General features: G+C 39.4%; 1 long non-coding RNA gene across 2 annotated transcripts in view; it reads left to right on the forward strand.

Moving 5' to 3' along the window:
* Positions 1-16,599: 16,599 nt before the first annotated feature.
* LOC135112349 (uncharacterized) overlaps positions 16,600-20,746 on the forward strand; it is a 6,752-nt gene continuing 2,605 nt past the window's right edge. Inside the window, exon 1 of one of the 2 annotated variants that reach the window (XR_010274287.1) lies at positions 16,600-18,729. This is a non-coding gene — a long non-coding RNA (uncharacterized LOC135112349). The remainder of the gene's footprint in view (positions 18,730-20,746) is intronic. The other variant, XR_010274288.1, reaches the window with a different exon arrangement.

Consider the following 20,746-nt stretch of genomic DNA (forward strand, 5'->3'; position numbering starts at 1 on the left):
CTTTCTTCTTCCTTTTTATCCCTTTTTTTTGTTTGTGTGTGTGTGTGTGTGTGTGTGTGTGTGTGTGTGTGTGTGTGTGTGTGTGTGTGTGTGTGTGTGTGTGTGTTTACTTGTCAAAGAAATTAACCAGGCGACACACACACACACACACACACACAGAGAGAGAGAGAGAGAGAGAGAGAGAGAGAGAGAGAGAGAGAGAGAGAGAGAGAGAGAGAGAGAGAGAGAGAGGAAAACTGCCCAATTTGTTGCTCACGAAAGTCAAAGAAAGACTGACATTCTGTATATAAAACGCCCTGGCCTTCTGTACAGTACCGGACTGCTCACTTTGCCGGTCACATGTCAACTGTATGACAAAGACCCGTATTCTGAAACATTTCCGCACCGCACCTCCATTACTTTCAAAAGGCTCTAGTTGAAGTTGAACGGGTTATTCAATGTGTTTTTGTGGTTTTAGTAACATGTTAACAATATTTCTACTTTATCAAAACGAGGAACAGCTTTGAGAAGTTTATAATGAGAGTTTATAATGAGTTACATATGTTTTTTATAGATGTTTTTTATAGTTTTATTGACTGATCAACAATATTTCTACATTATTAATAAGAAAAACACTTGGGAACCCGACTAATCATCTCTGTGGCTTTTGAAAACAATTGTGGTGAGAGATTATAATGAGATACGCATATTTTTATTAGTGTTTGGATGGTTTTACTGACAGGTTAACAATATTTCTACATTATCAACAGAAGAAACACTCTTGGGAACCCGGCTAACCATCTCTGTAGCCTTTGAAAATAAATAGTCATGGCGAGAGAGCAAAGGCTTTCAAAATAAGGGCCAAAAACAGCAGGGGGTTAGCGCAAGACAGGTAGCACATCAGGGCTTGGGGCAGCGCTGGGAGGTGCGACGCGGGGAGGGGGAGAGACAGTGTGAAAGGAAACAAGGCTAAATTGTCTCCTTTCACTCACTAACGAGATCTTTTGGCGTCCTTGGGAAATACAATAATGCCGCGCCTCTCGAGTTGGTTACACTGGCACAAGACGCTCTTTGAAATGGTGAGAGAGAGAGAGAGAGAGAGAGAGAGAGAGAGAGAGAGAGAGAGAGAGAGAGAGAGAGAGAGAGAGAGAGAGAGAGAGATACTAATGCCTGTCTTTCCATGTTCCGGTGCGCAGGTGTCACATCCACAGATCCTTGTAACAGTACATTGTATCGTGTTTGTGATGACTTGTGCAGCTTCATCATCAATTCCTTCCTTAAGTGTGATGTTCTTTTCTTGCATGCTTTACATAACCCTTTCACTGCTATTCGATACACCTTTCCTTAATTACTAAATACTTTGAGACACCTTTACTTTTTCTGCAGCCACTTCCAAACATTAAACTAGCCAGAAATTGCAAAATATATTCTTGTCAATTGCTTTTTTTTTGTATGTGCTTATAAAAATTGCATACATTACTTCTGGTGCTGTGAATTGAAGCAGGGAAGGGGTTATCGCAGGGAAGGGGATAAGGACACAAAGGAAGCTGCTAAAACCCAACAGAATCAGAAGTAGGTTATGTATGTGATTCTCTCGTTATTTATGCCCAGTTGTTTTAAGAGTTAGTAGTGAAGTCCGCTTGTATTTTTCTTCCATAAGGACATAAGGAAATAGAGGAAACTAAAAGAAGCCAGAAGATATATAGGTAACAGTCCTGGTATAGCATCTTGTTCACTCATTGTAGTTAATAGTGAAGTCTCTTATTGTGTTTTTTTTTTTTTTTTTTTTTTTTTTTTTTACATAAGAACGTGAAGGAAGCCGCAAGAAGCCAGCAGACCTACACGTGGCAGTACCTGTATAACATCCGGTGCATTCATTACCTGTACCCAATTGCAAATATATAGTTAGGAGTTAAGGATTTATATTATTATTCGGTGTACGTTTTAATGCAGCTGTTATAATTTTCAGTCATTGGCTGTTATAGAGTTAGAAGTGGTCTTTATTTCTTTACACGGTTTAAATTTTACTGCATTTATTATTCTTTTTATTTATTTTTTTTTTTTTTGTAGAGTTGATTAACAGTTAAGTCTCGCCACGTCATCTTCACAAGAAATGTAATTGCCGCAGGGTACAAATGTTGATGAGCACTCGCTTCCCCACACACACACACACACACACACACACACACACACAGAGAGAGAGAGAGAGAGAGAGAGAGAGAGAGAGAGAGAGAGAAGAATAAATAAATAAAAATGTGAAATATCTTGTAACTGCTCAACTTGTGAATCTATACGCGAAACGATCCTTCACTCACTCACGCACTCACAAAAGAAAATAAAGTAAAAAGAAAAAAAAGATAAGAGCAAGAAGTAAACAATAAACAATGAACAATGAAATAGATGAAAAAAAAAAGAAAAAGGAAAAAAAAAACGCAATTACCAATCGACTCATCAATCTGAACGAGAAACAATGAAACAACGAGTCTGTCTGTGCTTCCGCTTCACTCGTCAGGGATTCACAGCTCCGGGGAAACATTACATTATTGCTTCAGGGGGAAAAAAAAATCACATGACACTTGTATCCCATTGAGTCTGAAAGTGAGGAAAAACACACCAGAACACTTAACGTTAAGCCAGTGGTAGGAATAAAGTGCAATAGTGTAGCAAAGCGTGTGTCAGAGAGAGCCAGAGAGCGTGTAGTAAGAGTGTGTGTGTGGCAGACCGTGGTAAAGCTTATGGTTCGGCGTCAACACTCCTCTCTGCCCGGGTTGAGTCGCGGTTCGTGGTTCGCTGTGCCTCATTATCCGCATTGCTGGTTCGCTCTGTGGTCCGTATTCAGAAACGCTTTGCTCTCTCACCACGACTGTTTTCAAAGGCCACAGAGATGATCAGCCGTGTTCCCAAGAGTGATTCTGCTGCTAATAACGAAGAAATCTTGTCATTCTGTCACTAGAGCCGTAGAAACACCCTTAAAAACCCGCGTGATTTCAAGTAAAGCCCTTTAAAAGCAGTGGAAGTGAGAGCAGAGGTGTTTCAGAATATGGCCTTATGTTCCGCGAGCTGTGTGGTGCTAGTCAGTCCCAGCCAGCCCCCAGTCAGCCCCAGCCAGTCCCAGTCAGCCCCAGTCAGCCCCTGCTAGCCCCGCCTCGTTAGCCACACATCGGGAGTAATGTTTTCATGTCGTATGTAAATGAGTAAGCTGATTAAAGTTTTAATTAAGCCGCGTGATGAACTGAGTTATGAACAGTTTTCCATGAAAGACTTGTTTGGTTGGTGGCTACCCTTGTATTACCCCAAACCCTCCCTAACTGATTCTCTCTCTCTCTCTCTCTGGAGGTCGTGCCCTTCACTTTAATCCTATTTTCTCCTACCCGTGTAATTCATTTTCCTCTTTGCCTGTGTCTCGTGTCATAACTAGTAAGCTCTCAAATTGACTCTACGCAGCTCCTCTCACCTGCGTGTATTTTAAAGGCCTCACCTGCGTGTATTTTAAAGGCGTGTACCTCCGTGGCGCAGTGGCTAATCCCAGGTCACGAATCAACTGCTCCTGCTTCGAGTCCTGCGGCGGTCACAGCACAGATCGTCCTTCCTCCCTCCCTCTTGTTGGTTGAAAAATGGGTATCAGAGGAAAGAAGTAAATGTTAAGAGAATTACTCGTCTTGCTATGGTGGAGTAAAGTGATTTTTCTGGTAGATTTCCTTGTGTTTTGAATGAATCTGTTGTTTCTTTCCTCCATGTAAGGAAAACTGTTGAGATCCCGGATGTCACAGTGCCTCTGTGGGTAAGGGACGTCACCCACCACTTGTGTACTTAACCTCCGATGTTTTTTTTTTTTTTTATGCTTCATCTCAAACTTAATGCCTCTGGTCTGCCAAGAATCTATCAAGTATAACACTTCTAAGGAGACTGTAAGGACAACAAAGGACTTTAGACACATTTAAGCCTTTTCATGAAATAGTAACCTGTTAAACAACGATTATAGTATATTTGTACGTGTATTTCTAACTTTCTTACCAAATAAACTATGAGTTATTATTATTATTATTATTATTATTATTATTATTATTATTATTATTATTATTATTATTATTATTATTATTATTATTATTATTACTACTACTACTACTACTACTACTGCTACTACTACTACTACTACTACTACTACTACTATCATTAAGTAAAGCGCAAAACACAGATGTAGTTAGCGTGGAAGATTTCTTGACTTGTGTCCTCGACTGTACCTCCGTAGCACGTCCTGAACGATACTCGGGAAAGTGGCAGCAGAATTTAATGGTGCGAGAATAAAATTTAATAGCGCAGACAAAAACGTCACTGGAAAATATGTCACAGATTTTGGAGGATGAAAAGTGATGTAGCAAAAAGTTTCTCTGGAAAATATTTAACGGATTTTGGACTTTGAAAATTGTATAATAAAAGAAGTGTCATTGAAAAATATGCCATAGATATTAGACTAGAAAAAAGAGATGCATGCGGTAGAAAAATAGCACTGGAAAATATGTCACAAATTTTGGACGAAGAAAAATGTTACTAAGAAAATAATGCTGTTATTGTTATTAGTTATTGTAGTTATCACTGTTGTTAGTATTGTAGTTGTAATCATTGCTATTATTATTATTATTATTATTATTATTATTATTATTATTATTATTATTATTATTATTATTATTAAAGTTATTGTAGTTATGACTGTTATTACCATCTTAGATATTGTAGTTATCATCGTTGTTATTACCATAGTCATTGTAGTTATCATCGTTATCATTATCATAGTTACTGTAGTTATCTTGCTTTCGTTTGTGTCGCGAAGGAGCCTCCAGTTTTTTTCTTGCCCGAATTTTTTTTTATCCCTATTTATTTTCTTTTTTTCTTTTTCTTTCTCTCTCTCTCTCTCTCTCTCTCTCTCTCTCTCTCTCTCTCTCTCTCTCTCTTTTTTTTTTTTTTTTGGCCGGTTGCGTCCGGATCTTTTCACGTGAGTGTGTGGCTCTGCTTATCGATTACACGGATACCTATTGACTGGACTCTACTCTTTATGGTTCCTACACCCTTTGATCTCTCGCCTCCCCTCCCCCCATCTCTCTCTCTCTCTCTCTCTCTCTCTCTGGTTCTCTCCTTTTGTCTTATCTCTATTTATTCGTCTGTCTATGTATCTGTCTATCTATCTATCTATCTATCTATCTATCTATCTATCTATCTATCTATCTATTTATCTATCTTTCTATCTATCTATCTATCTGTCTTTGTCTGTCACTTTATGTATTATCTGTTTAAATAAATTACAATAACAATACTAACCTCCTCCTCCTCCTCCTCCTCCTCCTCCTCCTCCTCCTCCTCCTCCTCCTCCTCCTCCTCCTCCTCCTCTTCGCCTTTGCTATCCTGTGTCTCTTACATTATATTAGATAGTGTAAATGACCACTAACAACCTAGTAAGGGCCAGCAGGTCTGTTGCAGTTTGTTCCTCCTTTGTGATTATTTGTGATTCTCCCTTTTCATCCAACTCCTTATAATCATCACCATAATCATCATCATCATCATCACTTGCATCATCCTCATCATCTTTATTAATCCTCTCTTCTTCCTCCTACTCGTCCTACTTCTCCCTATTATCACCACCACCACCATCATCATCATCATCAATTTGCATCATCCTCAATATTTTCATCAATTTTCTCCTCCTCCTCCTGTTCACCACCACCACCACCACAACCACCACCACCACCACCACCACCACCACCACCACCACGTGTCCATACTTACAAGGCAGCTAAGTAAAGCTTCATTATAATAAGTGCCTCGGGTGCCCTACCTCGATGACACTCAAGGTCGCGAGTAACATTGGTGTGTGTGGCACTGCTGGCAACACTGCTGGCCCTGTGTCGGCACTGGCACGGCTCCAGGCACTGATGTTCGGGGGTAAGGGAGGGGAAAGAGTGGGGGGAAAGGGGGAAGGGGGGAAAGGGTGCCATGAGTCATTATAGGCTGTATGCCCATGTGGGTTAAGGGTGAGACTGGCGTGTGCTGCTGCTGCTACTTCTCCAGGTTGTCAGCCGCTGGAGGGAGGTGCTGGGGTGCTGTAAGGGTGACACGGTGACTCAGACCTTAGTCACCCACACCTACATGCTCCCTTCTCCCCACTGTGTCTCCTTTCCTTTTCTACACACTAGTTCCTCATCTACCATCTTTTATTTTATTCCTTAGCCTGTTTATCCTATCTCTATTTATTCTCTTTCATCATCTTCTTCCATATTCTCTTCTTTGGTTTTGTCTCCCCATTCGCTTTCTTCCATTTTCTTCCCCATTATTTTATTTTTTACTTGTTTGTCTCCCCATCCACTTTCTCCCATCTCTTCTAAGCTCCCCATTCCAACTTGCCCCCATATTCTTTTCCAGTTTCCTCCCTTTCCTCCCCATTACTCCCCAACTCTTCCTCATGTATCGTTGTCTCCACCTTCCTCCCCTACATGCCTTAGTTTCTCCCACGTCTCATCTCCCACCCCTTTTCTTAACCATCCCCTCCTTCCCCCAAACAGTCTTCCCCCCTCCCCATCTTTCCCCTTTCCTCCCCAGTGTGTCCCCAATGTGACCTTTCACCTCATTCTTCCCCCATTTCCCTCCTCCCCAACTCCTCCTCTTTTCTACCTAACTCATTTTTATTTCTTCATTCAACCTCCCGGCCTCCCCTCCCTTACGTACCCCTTCCCCCTACCCTGGCCTGCCGACACCTGCTCCCTCCCTCTCCCCCCCACTTGCCTAACCTGTCAATGGATCAGCGCTTGTTACAGTGACCTATTAGCGAATGAGGTGGTGGTGGTGGTGGTGGTGGTGGATATAGACTGAGGGAGGAAAGGGAGAGATAAGGAGAGAAGGGAACCGGAGAGAGAGAGAGAGAGAGAGAGAGAGAGAGAGAGAGAGAGAGAGAGAGAGAGAGAGAGAGAAAAAAATAAAAGAGAAGAGAGGAGAAGAGAAAGAGGAGTGATAAAGAGGAAGAAAAGAAAATAATAAAAAAAACAAAAAAGTGAAGGAAAGAGAAGAGAAGAGAAGAGAAGAGAAGAGAAGAGAAGAAGAGTGATAAAGAGTAAGAATAAAATCATTAAAAAAAAATCAAACGAAAAAAGTGGATAAGAGAAGAGAAAAGAAGAGAAGAGAAAAAAAGAGAAAAGAGGAGAAGAGGAGAGAATGAGAAACGATAAAGAGGAAGAAAGTAAAATAATAATCAAACAAAAAAAATCCTGAATTCGACACTTGCTGACTAAACTAACTTCTGTCAACTTAAATTCACCCACTGATTTTTCCTGACTCACGCTGACTCACGCTGACTTATATTTTCCCTCCCTGACTCATTTTTTTTCCCTTCCTTCCTGCGGATTCAAGATTATATCCGTGGTTTCCTTTCTCTCTTTTTTTTTCCTTTTTTTTCTTTTCGACGAGTCCGTAAAAAAGGAAAAAAAGGAAAGAAATATACTCGTTTTCTTTTTGTTTTCATTTTGTTTACTTGCTTTTATGTTTCGTTCTTTCTTTGTGTTTGTTTGTGTTTGTGTGTGTTGCTGTGATGTGCTGCTTTTTCTGCTTTTCTTTAATTTTCTTTATTTATTCATCTATTTGCTTGTTATCGTAGTTATCAATTTACTTTTATTTATAGTTTTATGCATTTTATTTATTTTATTTTACTTTATTCATTCTTGTCAATTTGAAAAGTTAGTGTCTCAGTTATTCATTTATTTATTTATTTATCTATTTATAGTTTTGTTTATCGTTAAATTATCAAGTAAATATTTGTGTTTTTATTGATGTTTTTTTTTTTCTTGCTTGTGGTGGTTGGAAGCTCATTAATTTCCTCTTTTTTTTTTATCGTAAAGTTAGAAAATAAATGGTGGAGTACAAAGTTGATAAATAATTCAGTGGTGAGAAGTAAAATGAATTAAAGAAGTGATAGAATGTTAGTTGATCAATGTTAAAGTGCAAAGTTAATGATTGGACAAGTGCTGACAGGAAGAGAGAGAGAGAAAAAAAATGTAATTAAATAGTTAAAATAAAGAAATATAGACATGCTTAGATATAACGTTCATAAATGAGTAAATAAATGAGAGTAAATAAATAAACAAAATATATGATCAGTTTATGAAATGTGATATGCGAAACTTAATACACAGATTCTGAAAAGACGTGAAGTTGAAGATAACAAAGTAAATTCTGGGGTATAAAATTGAGTAACTCTTATTCTGCTACCGCCATTTTTTGTTAACCTTGTAATAAATTGTTTGGATGGACATAAAGACGAATAAAAAAATAAAAAATGAGGTTAATTTAATTTTTGCCAAGTTTCAGGAGTACGTTCTTAACACACTGTGGTACAAAATTGAGTCTCTTTATGGGAAAGACTGAAAAGGTTAATACCAAACACTGAAATAAAAAATAAGTAAAGAAATGCTGAAATAAAAATAAGGAAATAAAGAGCAAAATATGAGAGTGCATAATGCAGTTCGTAAAATTCAAACACTCAAGATCTTAACACTTTTTCTGTTATCTGCCATTTTTTTTCTTTACTTATTAACCATTGTGAGATATTTTTTTTCCTGCTAAACAGTTACCTTCAAGCAAAATACTGCCTAGAAATTGCAAAATCAATTCTTTTAATTTTTTTTTTCCTCATCGATACTTATAAAGATTTGTTTTTTTTTATTTTGTTTATTTATTTATTCATTTATTTATTTTATGTATGTATCTATTTATTTATTTTTATTTTTTTTATGCAAGAGGGTCACTGGCCAAGGGTAACAAAATTATTAGGGAAAAAAATAAAAAAAACCCACTTACCTGCCAATTCCCCAAAGACTTCAGAAAGAAAAGCCAGATGACGGAGGACAAGTAAACCTTTGAATCGTTGCATATCGCAGTGAAAGGAACCAACAAACACACTCTGAGGAACAAGACAACTAAACAACCGCTAAAATAAACCAAAATACATCTGTACAAAATTAACCCCAAAACACACACACACACACACACACACACACACACACACAAACATATCAAAAACATACCAAAACAAATTCAAAGAGGGCATGAAGTTGACAAAGTGAACAAAATCGGTAAGTGCCAGAATAACTAAGGGGTTGTTGGGCATAAATGTTGCCAGGACAGAGTATTATAGCATTTGGAGTGACGGGAGGTGATGAGAGCAAGGGTGTTTGTTAGGGTACAGCACCAGGAGGAGAAGGAGAAAGAGGATGAGGAGGAGGAGGAGGAGGAGGAGGAGGAGGAGGAGGAGGTGGTGGTGTTCGTATCATGGGTACAGAGAGGAAGAGGAGGAGAGGAGGGAGGGACCGAATCCGGGTTCACGGAGAGGAATGAAGAGGAGGAAGAGGAGGAGGAGGAGAAGGAGGAGGAGGAAATGCAGCAGAAAAATAGGAGAAAGATATCAGAAGGACCGAGCAAAAATGAGGAAAGGAAGACAAGGTAAAGGAAGGAGAGAAGGAGTAAGGGAAGAAAGGATGGAGAGAGAGAGAGAGAGAGAGAGAGAGAGAGAGAGAGAGAGAGAGAGAGAGAGAGAGAGAGAGAGAGAGAGAGAGAGAGAAGAAAAAACAAAACAAAATGAAAGAAAAAGAAAAGAAAGGAATAAAGACGAGAAAAAAAAACTCAAGGTAAAAAGAGAGAAAGAATAAAGGAGAATAAAGGTAAATAAAGGAGTCAAAGAGAAAATAAGAAAACAAATCAGTGACAGAATGAAACGAAATATAATAAAAGACGGAAGAAGAGAAAAGGAAAGTAAGAGAAAGTAAGAGAAAGAAGAGAAGAGGAAGTAGAAAATAATAGGAAAAAAGAGGAAGATAAACATAAGAATAAAAAAATAAGAGGGAAGGAGGAGATAACTAGATAGGAGAACCAGAGAGAGAGAGAGAGAGAGAGAGAGAGAGAGAATAAAAAAAACAAGAAAAAAAAGTCAAAGAACAATAACAAGGGAGGAGGAAAGAGGAAGAGGAGGAGGAGAGAGAGAGGAGATAAAGAGGCACCGTAGCGAGACAGGAAGAGGAAGAGGACATTTGAGCACTTGAGGACCACGGATTCCAACGCGTGGCCAGAGAGAGAGAGAGAGAGAGAGAGAGAGAGAGAGAGAGAGAGAGAGGGAGGGAGAGAGAGGGAGGGTGTCTTCTGGTCTGGTTGTCTAGTGGTTGTGTCAGGGGGGGAGGGAGTGTTGGAAGGGAGGGTGGAAGGGAGAGTGGAAAGGAGTGGTAAGGGGGGAGGAAGTGGTGGTAAGGGGAGGAATGGGAAGAAGAAAGGGGGAGGGAAGTCTTGTAAACGCTCTAAGTGGGGAAAGAAATCAGTGAATATATGTTTTCGAGAGAGAGAGAGAGAGAGAGAGAGAGAGAGAGAGAGAGAGAGAGAGAGAGAGAGAGAGAGAGAGAGAGAGAGAGAGAGAGAGAGAGAGAATTTGCTTATGTAAATTGTCTTGTAGTGTCTTCATTGCGTGTGTGTGTGTGTGTGTTTCTTTTTTACAAGGGTTGTTTGTTTGTAGCAAGGACTGGTGGTGGTGGTGGTGGTGGTGGTGGTGAAAGTAGTGCTTGTCCTCACTGCTACCATATCCTGTATCTTTAGACGCTCAGAACTCTCGTAATGACCATTTCAAACACCACAGAGATGACTAGCCACACTCTCATAAGTGGATCTCCTGTTGATGAAGCAGAAGTCTTGACAAACTATGGCTAGAATCACGGACACAACCATAAATGCCCCAGTTACTTCTTCTCTTATTGAACTCTAATTAAATCATCACTAGAATCATAAAACACTCTTGAATACACCCGTTATTTCCTCTCTTGTTAAACTATTCCTTTAATTTTCAAAACATCCTTGAATAACCCAAATTACTTTCTCTCCTGTTAAGTTATCACTAGAACACCCTTGAATACCTCCAGTTTCTTCCTCTCTTATTAAAACTCATTGATTTAACACTAGAATCATCAAAACATCCTTCAATACCACAGTCATTTCTACCAGAGTCTGTTACATGCAGTCAAGATAAGACGCTTAATGTTGGAGAATACTTGTCTCTAATATTCCCTCCCTGCGGTATACTGACCTTGTTTTCGCCTTGTTCTGCTTCCTCACACAACACTGGCTTTGAGGATTAACTGGGCGACTTATCCCATTGTCTAGGTTTGAGCTAGAAGTGTCTGGGTAGTGTGGGGATTACAGTGACAGCAGGAAAGAGTCTAGGAACCATAGTCTGCAACACTTGTCTACACCTCCATTGCTTTCAAAGGCTCTAATTGAAGTGACAGTGGTTTTTAAGGGTGTTTATACGGTTCTAATGAGAGGTTAATAAGATTTCTGCATTGTTAAGAGGAAAAACAGTCTTGATAACCTGGCTAATCGTCTCTATGGCCTTTAAAGACAGTGGTGGTGAGAGAGCAAAGTCTTTCCGAATACGGGTCTAGATACACAAGTCCATGCTGCAATAGTCGTGACAGAAAACGGAAGGTAGATAAGATAATGGTTGATAAAGGTATTTTTCTCAGTGCATTTATATCTCAGAATGAATGCTTGGTGTATAATTTATTCACATGTTTACTTATAAATGGTAGCGTTTTTGTATTTCCGTCTATTTCTACATCTTTATCTGCTCGAAATTAGGACCACAGTGTATTTAAGTTCGTGACAACACTCGCCTGTTTGTCATCTTCCGTGTCTGTGGCGAGGACAGGCCCGGGAGGAGGAGGAAGAGGAAGGAAGGAGATGAGGAAGAGAGGAGGGAGGGTTAGTATCGCAGAGTCACTAACCTTGAGGTGGAGACTCGGGAAATGGAGGGAGCGTAGGATTAAAATTACCTTCCTTTTTTTTTACATCTGTTACCACTTGACACTCGCTCCACATTAAGGTGGTGATTGGCGCTGAGCAGTGGAAGTGGAGGGGGTGGAGGTTGGTAGCTGGTGTTCTCTGTCGCTCGAATTTTCTATTCCTAACTACTTCACCACGTTTGCCAAATCTTGTAATAAAAAAAACTACTCTGATATAGATTTTTTTTCTTTTTGTTCTGTAGTCTCATTGAAGCATTAAATTCGCTAGACATTTAGAAGTTTGTTTCCTCGTTTTTTTTTTTTTTTCCTTTCCTATAAGAGTTTATGAAGATTCTGTACAGTGGTTTTTAGTGCCGTGAATTGTTGTCTACCGCTGGAAATATTTACATCGGGTTCTCATAGCGGCTGTTTTCAAAGACGACAGGAATGGTTAGCTGAGTTCTCGTGTTTTTACAATTGAAAACTTAAGTAACAGAGGTGATTGATTGAGTGCTGATATTTATTTATTTTTTAATCGGTGTAGAGCTCTTGTTAAACTGTTACTAGAATGATGAAAAAAAAAAATTTGAAACCTAAAATAACATACGTAACTAGTCAAGTTTTCATTTTTTTTTCCAATTGATGATGTTTAACTATCACTGGAGTCATGCAATAAACCCTTGAGAGCTTCAGTAACATATAATTAGTCGATTTTTTCCTTTTTTTTTTTTTTTTTTTTTTTCCATTGTAGAAGTAATGTAAGGTTATCAGTAGAAGCATGAAAGTCCTTGAGGATTCAGCAACAGAAGATTTGTCAAGTTTTCATTGTTTTTTCTTTCAACTAGTGTATTGCTATTGCTAAACTATTGTTAAACACTCGAAACCTCCAATAACAGAGGTGATTAATGTGATTTTCATGATTGTTTTTCCAACTGATGATGTTAAACTATCACTGCAGTCATAAGAAAAATTAAAACTACTACAGTAACGTATAATTATTTAAGTTTTCGTGTTTTTTTATTTATTTATTTATTTTTATTTTTTTTTTATGTTCTGGAGCTGTTTATGTTGTGTAGCTGTTGTTAACCTTGTATCTCCTATTTCCTTCGTTAACCTTTCTTACACTGTAATAACCGCTTGCTTGGAGACACAGCAGAGAAATGAGAGAAAAACAGAAGGTTAACGTTTATCTTTTAACTCTACAAAAACATTTACGAGACCTCAGCACACACACACACACACACACACACACAAAAAAAAAAAAAATAGTGTCTGAAAAGTTACAGGTCTTTTAAGGGGAAATATTTGTGTTGTAGTAAAATGCTTAACCTATCACTAGAATCATGAACTCTTGAAAATTCCAGCAACAGAGATAGCTAGCCAAGGTCAGATTCTTATGTGTGTGTGTGTGTGTGTTTTTTTTTTTTTTTTTTATCAGTCAGTGTAAAAGCACGTAGATTATTAATGGAGACATGAAAATAACTATTGAATCTGAAGTAAAAGCATGTTTAGTGGAGCTGTGTGACTGAAAGACCAAAGAGAAGGTTTATGGATGCAGTGAAAGAAGACATGCTTGTAATCAGCGTGACTAAGTGTTGGAAAAGAAGAAGACAAAAGAAGAAAAAGAATAGGGAAGAAAAAAAAAACGATGATGAGAAAAAAAACAACAGCAAGAAGAACAAGAACAATAAGAAGAACAAGAAGAACGAGACCAAGGAAAAGAAATAAATATGATGACTTTAGAAGAGGAAGAAAATAGAAAAAAAGGAGAGAAAAAGAAAAAAAGAAAAGGACAAAAATAAGAACAAGAACAATGAAAAGAAAAAAGAAGGAAATGATGATAGAAGAGGAAGAAAAAGAAAGAAAAAAAGGAGAAAAATTAAGAGAAAAAATTAAGTACTGTCCATATCTTTATATCCCCCTTAAGAAGAAGAAGAAAACAAAAGAAAAGAGAGAGAAAAAAAATAACTTAGGCACTATTCATATTTATTACAACTTTCCCCTCCCCATTATAATAACACAGACAGACCTGAACACAAGGCAGCATTATCCAGAACCAGCAGTTGTTCCCTCGCTGTTACATTCCCGTCACGCCTCAAACTTGCAGCGACGCGTCAGAATATTAATGTCACTCGTTATGCACTTGTCATATTTCCAGCAACAATAAAAGCTGCCAGCACACCAACATTTTATTGACGCCCGCTGTCTGTTTACGAGGCGCGCCCACCGTCACACCGTCACAGTTTCACCGGGTCACCTTCACAACGTCACAGTCTCACCGCGTCACCGTCACGCCGTCACAGTCTCCCCGCGTCACCGTCACGTCACAGTCTCCCCGCGTCACTGTCACACCGTCACAACCAAAAATTTTACTGTTCCTGTTGTATTACTGTTTTCATGTAACTTTTGTCTCCGTAGCGTCACTATTGCGTTACCATTCTCTTTATGCAACCAACTTTAAGGCGTCACCATTCCCAGTCATCATCCCCCAAAGCAACAGCATCCCAACGGCGTCACAAGCATTCCAAAGTCACTATCCTGATATCGTCACCATCCCAATCTGTCACCTTCCTCATAGTGTCAACATTTCTCTAGCGTCACCATTCAAATAGCATCACCATCAGCGTACTGTCACCATTCCCATACCGTCACAGTTTCAGTCACCATCCCTGACCTTCACGTCCCCCTTAACATCACCATCCAGTCACCATATCCACTCCGTCACAGTCTCAATAGTGTCACCATCCTCAGTCAGTCACTATGCCACAAAATCACTATTCCCAGCAGCATCACCATTCACAGAGTTACCATTCCTCTATTATCACCATAGTTAACACTCGTCTTAATTTCCTTTAGCGAAGTCTCTCCCTTCCTCTCTCACCTCCCCCTCTGGTCCTCCTCTTCCTCTTCTTCCTTCACCATTTCGTCTCTCTCATCATCAGGACATAATAGGAAGCCATCATGGTCTTAATAAAACGTAAACGATCCATTTTCCATCGAGTAAAGGAAGGAAAGGCAGGGGGGACATGCAGCTGCCAGTAAGGGTCGATGCGCCAGCTTATGACAGCCTGTGGTCGCCCTTCATTCACTCTGGTTCTGTCTTTAGTGACGTCTGTACTCTGCCTTGCTTGTCTGTATGGTATAGGTTCGTCTCCACAGTCTCTAGTGTTTGTATTTTAGTATTTAGTCTTTAATTCAACTTACTTTTGCGAGTATGTCCAGGTAATTTTATTTATTTATTTTTTTTACTACAGTTTTGTTTATGATTATTACTATTTTTACTGTCTTTGTTAGTGCTTAGCGATTTTTTTTATCTATTCATTGTTATTATTATTCTAAAGTAAGAGTGATGTTAGGGAATGCATTGGACTGATATGGGAAACACAAACTTTCAATATGTCTCTTTTTTATTAATCATTTGTTTGTTGATGTTTACGTGCCAGGTTATCTTCGTCTTCTTTACCAGGCGGTGTTTGTCAATGAGAGGTGATGCAGGGGAGGAAATGATGCAGTATAGAAGTGTACCTTTTGAATACTCTCTCTCTCTCTCTCTCTCTCTCTCTCTCTCTCTCTCTCTCTCTCTCTCTCTCTCTCTCTCTCTCTCTCTCTCTCTCTCTCTCTCTCTCTCTCTCTGATATCGTCGTGTTTGTTGGTGTGTGCTATTTTTTGAACAAGAGGCGATGTAGTGCAGGAGAAAAGATAAGAACATACACTTTGCCAATTATGTGTTATATAGCAAGTGCGCCTTTTGAATGGTCTTTTTTTTTTCGCCTCCTTTCTTGGCTGTTTTTGTTGGTGCATGGTATTTTGGGACAAGAGAGAGAGAAGATAACACATACTTCGCCAGTTACTGCTAGTCACTCAAAAGTCACCTTATTTTACATGCTACATTCAACCACCAACATTCCTATTGCTACATTTCACGTACAGGTTCATCGCACGCTGATAAGTGTACGAATAAGGTTAACGAGCGAGTATCTGACATTACGGGTGTTGCTGTAAGAGATGCGTTTTTTTAAATGGTTTTCTTTTTCATTTATTTTCTCCTTTTCTTTTAGATGGGGCGGGTCATCTTTGTGCTTCTTGTGTTGTATTCTTTATTCCTTTATATTTTTTATTTTTTTTACAGGGAGTGATGTAGGAAAGGAAGAGAGGATAAGAATTTGCACTTTATCATCTGTGTATGTTTTGTTATATATAGGAAGTGCATCTTTGTGAATGTTTATTTATTTATTTTTTTTCCCTTCTCCTATTTTACTGTCATGGTAGTCTTTGCGTGGAGAGGAACTGAAGGAAGGAATGGGAGTAAGGATGCGCACGTTACCATTTATGCATGTCTTATTAATAGAAGGTACATCATTTCTGAGTGAATGTGCTTTTCTTTACTGTCTTTCTGTTCTGCGTGGCGGGAAACTGAAGGAAAGAATGGTGACAAAGACAGGAACTTTGCTAATTACGTATGTCAGGTATGCGTTGTTATAAGAGAGACACCTTTGTGAGTGTGTTTTTCTTTACTGCCTGTGTTGGGAACTGGAGGAGAGAGTGGCGATAAGGGCAAACATATGGCTGATGTACGAGTGAGGGCGCCCTTTGTAATGTTTGGCTTTCCTTGGTTTTATCTTTGTTTGTTGCTTCACGATGTTATTTCAAGAAGTGGAGTAGGAAATGTGGGATGTCAGTAAAGTGTTATAGATAGTGTAATGAAAGCAGTATGAAAATAAGCTCATACGAAACAGTAAAGGAAAAATATAAATAAAGAAAAAGAAAAAAACACACATATGATATGATATGATATGATGATATGATGAAAGGAACATGAAAATAACCTCATAAAAAAAAACGGCAAACGAAAAAAGTCAAATAAAAAAAAAAAACACACACACACACACACACACAAGTAGATAGCAAGGATAACAAAAACATATACATAAGCCATAACAATAAAAATAAAACGAATATATAAAAAAAAAACGACAAGAATTATGCTAAAGAAAAGAACGCAACCAAAAGAAAAAAAGACGGAAACCGCTAAAAATAAAACAAACATAAAAACGACACATAAATGCATAAAAACACCACGTAAAAACAAAGGAATGTAAACAACGAACGATAAAACCGAACTCGCGTCGAACAACCAAACAACCAAACAAGCGGTAGTAGTGGTAGTCGGAGATATACCTTTGCAACGGCTCCCCTTCCACCTTACGCCGACATCTCTCTGTTCTGGCTAAGAAATTTTTGTCTTTTGTTCCACAGTCTGTTTTGCTTCATTTTCTGCTTCTCTACCGTCACTAAACAACAGAATCTTGGCAAGAATTCCTTTTATTTCCTACATAAGGCTGCTGCAGTGCTGGGTCTTGTACAGGTAACAGGTGCAGGGTTCCACAAAACACAACACGGGCTGAAATATGCGACGGAATGTAAACAATTTAAAGAACCCAACCAGGAATCGATACAGGCTAACTTTAAGACTTTGCACAGGACAACAATGGATTCGAACCCCACATGGAGATGCATCGATGTATACTGCAAGGGTTTTCGCCACAGCGCCACCGCTCAGTGCTCCTCAGGGCGTATTTAGGGAAGAGCGTGGCTGGCCTTCTCCCTCCCAGAACCCCTGAGATCATTCCGGCCCAATCACACGTTAACGTCAAGGGGAAGGGAAGTAAGAGGCCGCGGCACGAATAAGCGAAGGCATAGGAAGTGAAGTAATTAAAAAGAATTTCTACCGTGGCGCCGCAACAGCTGGATTATAAAAATGCATACGAAAAAATACTAATAAAGTTTAAATGAAAGGTAAAATTGTTGGGAAAGGATGTAATTCAGATTTAAAAGAATAAAATAAGTAATAAAAGGTTTAAAACTACAAATCAAGCGAGCTCGGAAGAGAACAGCAAATTAATTGGACTCGTGTGGAAGAGAAAGAAAGGATAGAGTTTTAAGAGTGACTGTCTCTTAACTATCATCAAATTAAGGGTTCAGTATATTAAGGAAGATTTAGTGAGGGTTTAATATTGAGATCTTTTGTTGTTGTTGTTGTTGTTGTTGTGGTTGTTGTTTTATTCCCCGGATCAGGAGTGAAGATTGTCCCGTGGAGAGGATCATCAGCGGCACACCCACAGCCTTCAAATCAAGAGTTAAGTATATTAAAAGAGAAACTTAGTGAGGTTTAAAATAAAGATCTTTTTATGTCTTTCTTCCCCTGAGCATGAGGGCTGAGGGTTGTCCCGTCATGAGGACCACCAAGCCAGTCAGAGGCGCACAGTGCTCACCCACCTCCTTGAAATTAAGAGTTTGATATATTAAGAAGAGAGATTTTTTTTTTTTTTACTCTCCGGATCTTGAGGATTGAAAGTTGTCCCGTCACTAGGATGATCGGAGCCAGTGAGAGGCGCACAGTGCATTCTCAGCCACTAGAAGCAGTTTACCGTCTTATGGCTCTCGAGATTAGCAATAATGAAGAGGCGACGCGATCTTTGAAGTCCCGCATCGCCCGGGCAGTGACGCCAGAGCCACGTGTGGAGGTTTTGGTGCCCTGCGGGGTGCCAGAAGGTGCCGGTGGCGTTGTCTCCCCCTCACCTTCCGTGGCACTCACCCGGCCGTTTCCCCCGCGCAAACGGAGACAAATTTGCACGTTCACCGAGTCGCAGGTGGTGTGGCGTGCCGTCAGGTGTGTGTCGACGAGGCGGGACGCGGCCAAAAACTCCGTCCAGGTCCTGTGTGTGCGTGCAGTGAAGAGGCGGGGAAGGAGGAGAGCAGGGGGGTTAAAAATATATACGTGGGTGACAAAGACTGGTGAAGGTGAAGGTGTATATCGGGATTAGCGCCGCCCACCACCCAGTACTCCTTCAAAAGCCCCAGCAGTTAGCGAGGAGCCGCGGCGAGTGTCAGTGCCAGCTTGCGTCTCTCGGTTCGTTGTCGTGGTGGTGCCTTCCAGAGCCGGAGTGGTGGCGAGGTGGGGGCGCGAGTGTGTTGTGTTTCCGAGATATGCCCGGCGGCTGTGTGTCGGGAAAAGGGGTTATTTATGCCGCTGAGAAAACAATGGAAGCAATTTAAGAGTACTGCGCGTTGCAAACAGACCCCCGAGGAACTTTTAAGGGGAATAGATGATAGATTTGGCTCATAAATGGAGGGATGGATGAATCAGAGCAACGGAGTCGTATAGCACTGAGATGAATAATGAAAAGGAAACAAATGTCGTAAAAAAAAAAAAAAGTGTGCTACAAGAATCTTAAGTTTGTTTTATTGTGAAGGATCATTTGTTGAGTAGCGAAGCGTCTTAGAAAACCTGTGATACAACATAAACGTGACTGACAACAACAACAACAACAACAACAACAACAACAACAACAACAATGGTCTCGTTAATCCTCTCGTTTTTTTTTTTAACTTCTCTTCCCGTCCTATGAAAAATGGCAAAAAAAAAAAAAAAAGAAGAAGAAAGACAGCATATGTAGTGCAGCCCCAAGCTTCTAGTCAAGTACTTTCTCAACGAGGCGAAAATGACCGTGGGATCTATCTGTGAGGAAAGTGACGCGGAGAGAATGAAGTGAATGTGACGCTGCACCACGGCCATGTTCTTTGTCTCTGCCACCGTGACTATGTGGCGAATGTGGCGGTGTTGGATGAGCGGTGACACACACACACACACACACACACACACACACACACACACACACACACACACACACACACACACACACACACATGATCCCTTTTACTGTACTACAAATATGCAGGTAAAGGACGTTCACACACACACACACACACACACACACACACACACACACACACACACACACACACACATTATTTATTTTACCACAGGAAAACGTTTACAACCTATCACTAGTTTGTATATAATCAATAAGGCGTAACATAACGAAAGCATAACAAGAACACTACTACCAAAAATACGCTAACTGTAATCGCCCCCCATCAAAAAAAAAAAAAAAAAAAAAAAAACATGTAACTACACTGAATTATACTTTTGAAAATCAGTGAATCTCCATATCTATTATTAGTAGTTATATAAAAGAAATACCATCCGTCAAAAATTCATAAAAAACGCGCTCAAACACACAAACACACGGACATTTAATGTTTCTTACTGTATAGATCCTCCCACACACACACACACACACACACACACACACGCAGCGACGGACAAGCGGATGGACAGTGTGGCATTCTAAAAGTTTTCATCACCGTGACGAGCAAAGTCAAATTAGAACGCAAGTTATTAACCACAAACTCCCGAATTTCGCATCGTGATTACTTTTAAAGGGGAAATGTTCTGAAGGGAAGAGGTGGACGCGCTCAGTAAATAGTCAATGAAAAATAAGCGCTTTTTAAATGGAAAATAAAATAAACGATGAATAAATGAAAAATAAATAAAAGAAAAAACAAATGCTAAATAAATAGACGATAAATAAATGGAGAACATAATTTATATAGAAATTGAATAAAACTGAGGAAGTAATGGAAGGAAGATAAATATAATGCAAGGAGTGAAATTAAGTGAGAGAGAGAGAGAGAGAGAGAGAGAGAGAGAGAGAGAGAGAGAGAGAGAGAGAGAGAGAGAGAGATGGAAACCCTAAATAATGAAAATTAAGACTTAGTGAAGATGATCAACTAATGGAAGGATAAGAAATATAATGAAAGAGAAATATAGTAAACAGTGAAAGAAACGAAAGTGGGGAATAGAAAAGAAAATGAAAAATGGAAAGACAGTAAATAAGGCTAAGAAAGTAATGAATAGAGAGGAAATATAATGAAAGGGAAATATGAATAATGGAAGAGAAGAAAGTGGGAGGAAGAGAGACTGTAATACTGAAGAGTTAATGAAAATGTTTAATTCAGTCTCAGTGTGGAAGAGGAAAGAGAAAAGAAGAAAGAAAAGAAACATATCCTCTTTCTTTCCCTTTTTCTGCCTCCCTTTCTTTCTTTTCCTTTCCTTCATTCGTAAACCT

The sequence above is a fragment of the Scylla paramamosain genome, chromosome 23 (assembly GCF_035594125.1).
Source record: "Scylla paramamosain isolate STU-SP2022 chromosome 23, ASM3559412v1, whole genome shotgun sequence".
NCBI classification, from domain to species: domain Eukaryota; kingdom Metazoa; phylum Arthropoda; class Malacostraca; order Decapoda; family Portunidae; genus Scylla; species Scylla paramamosain.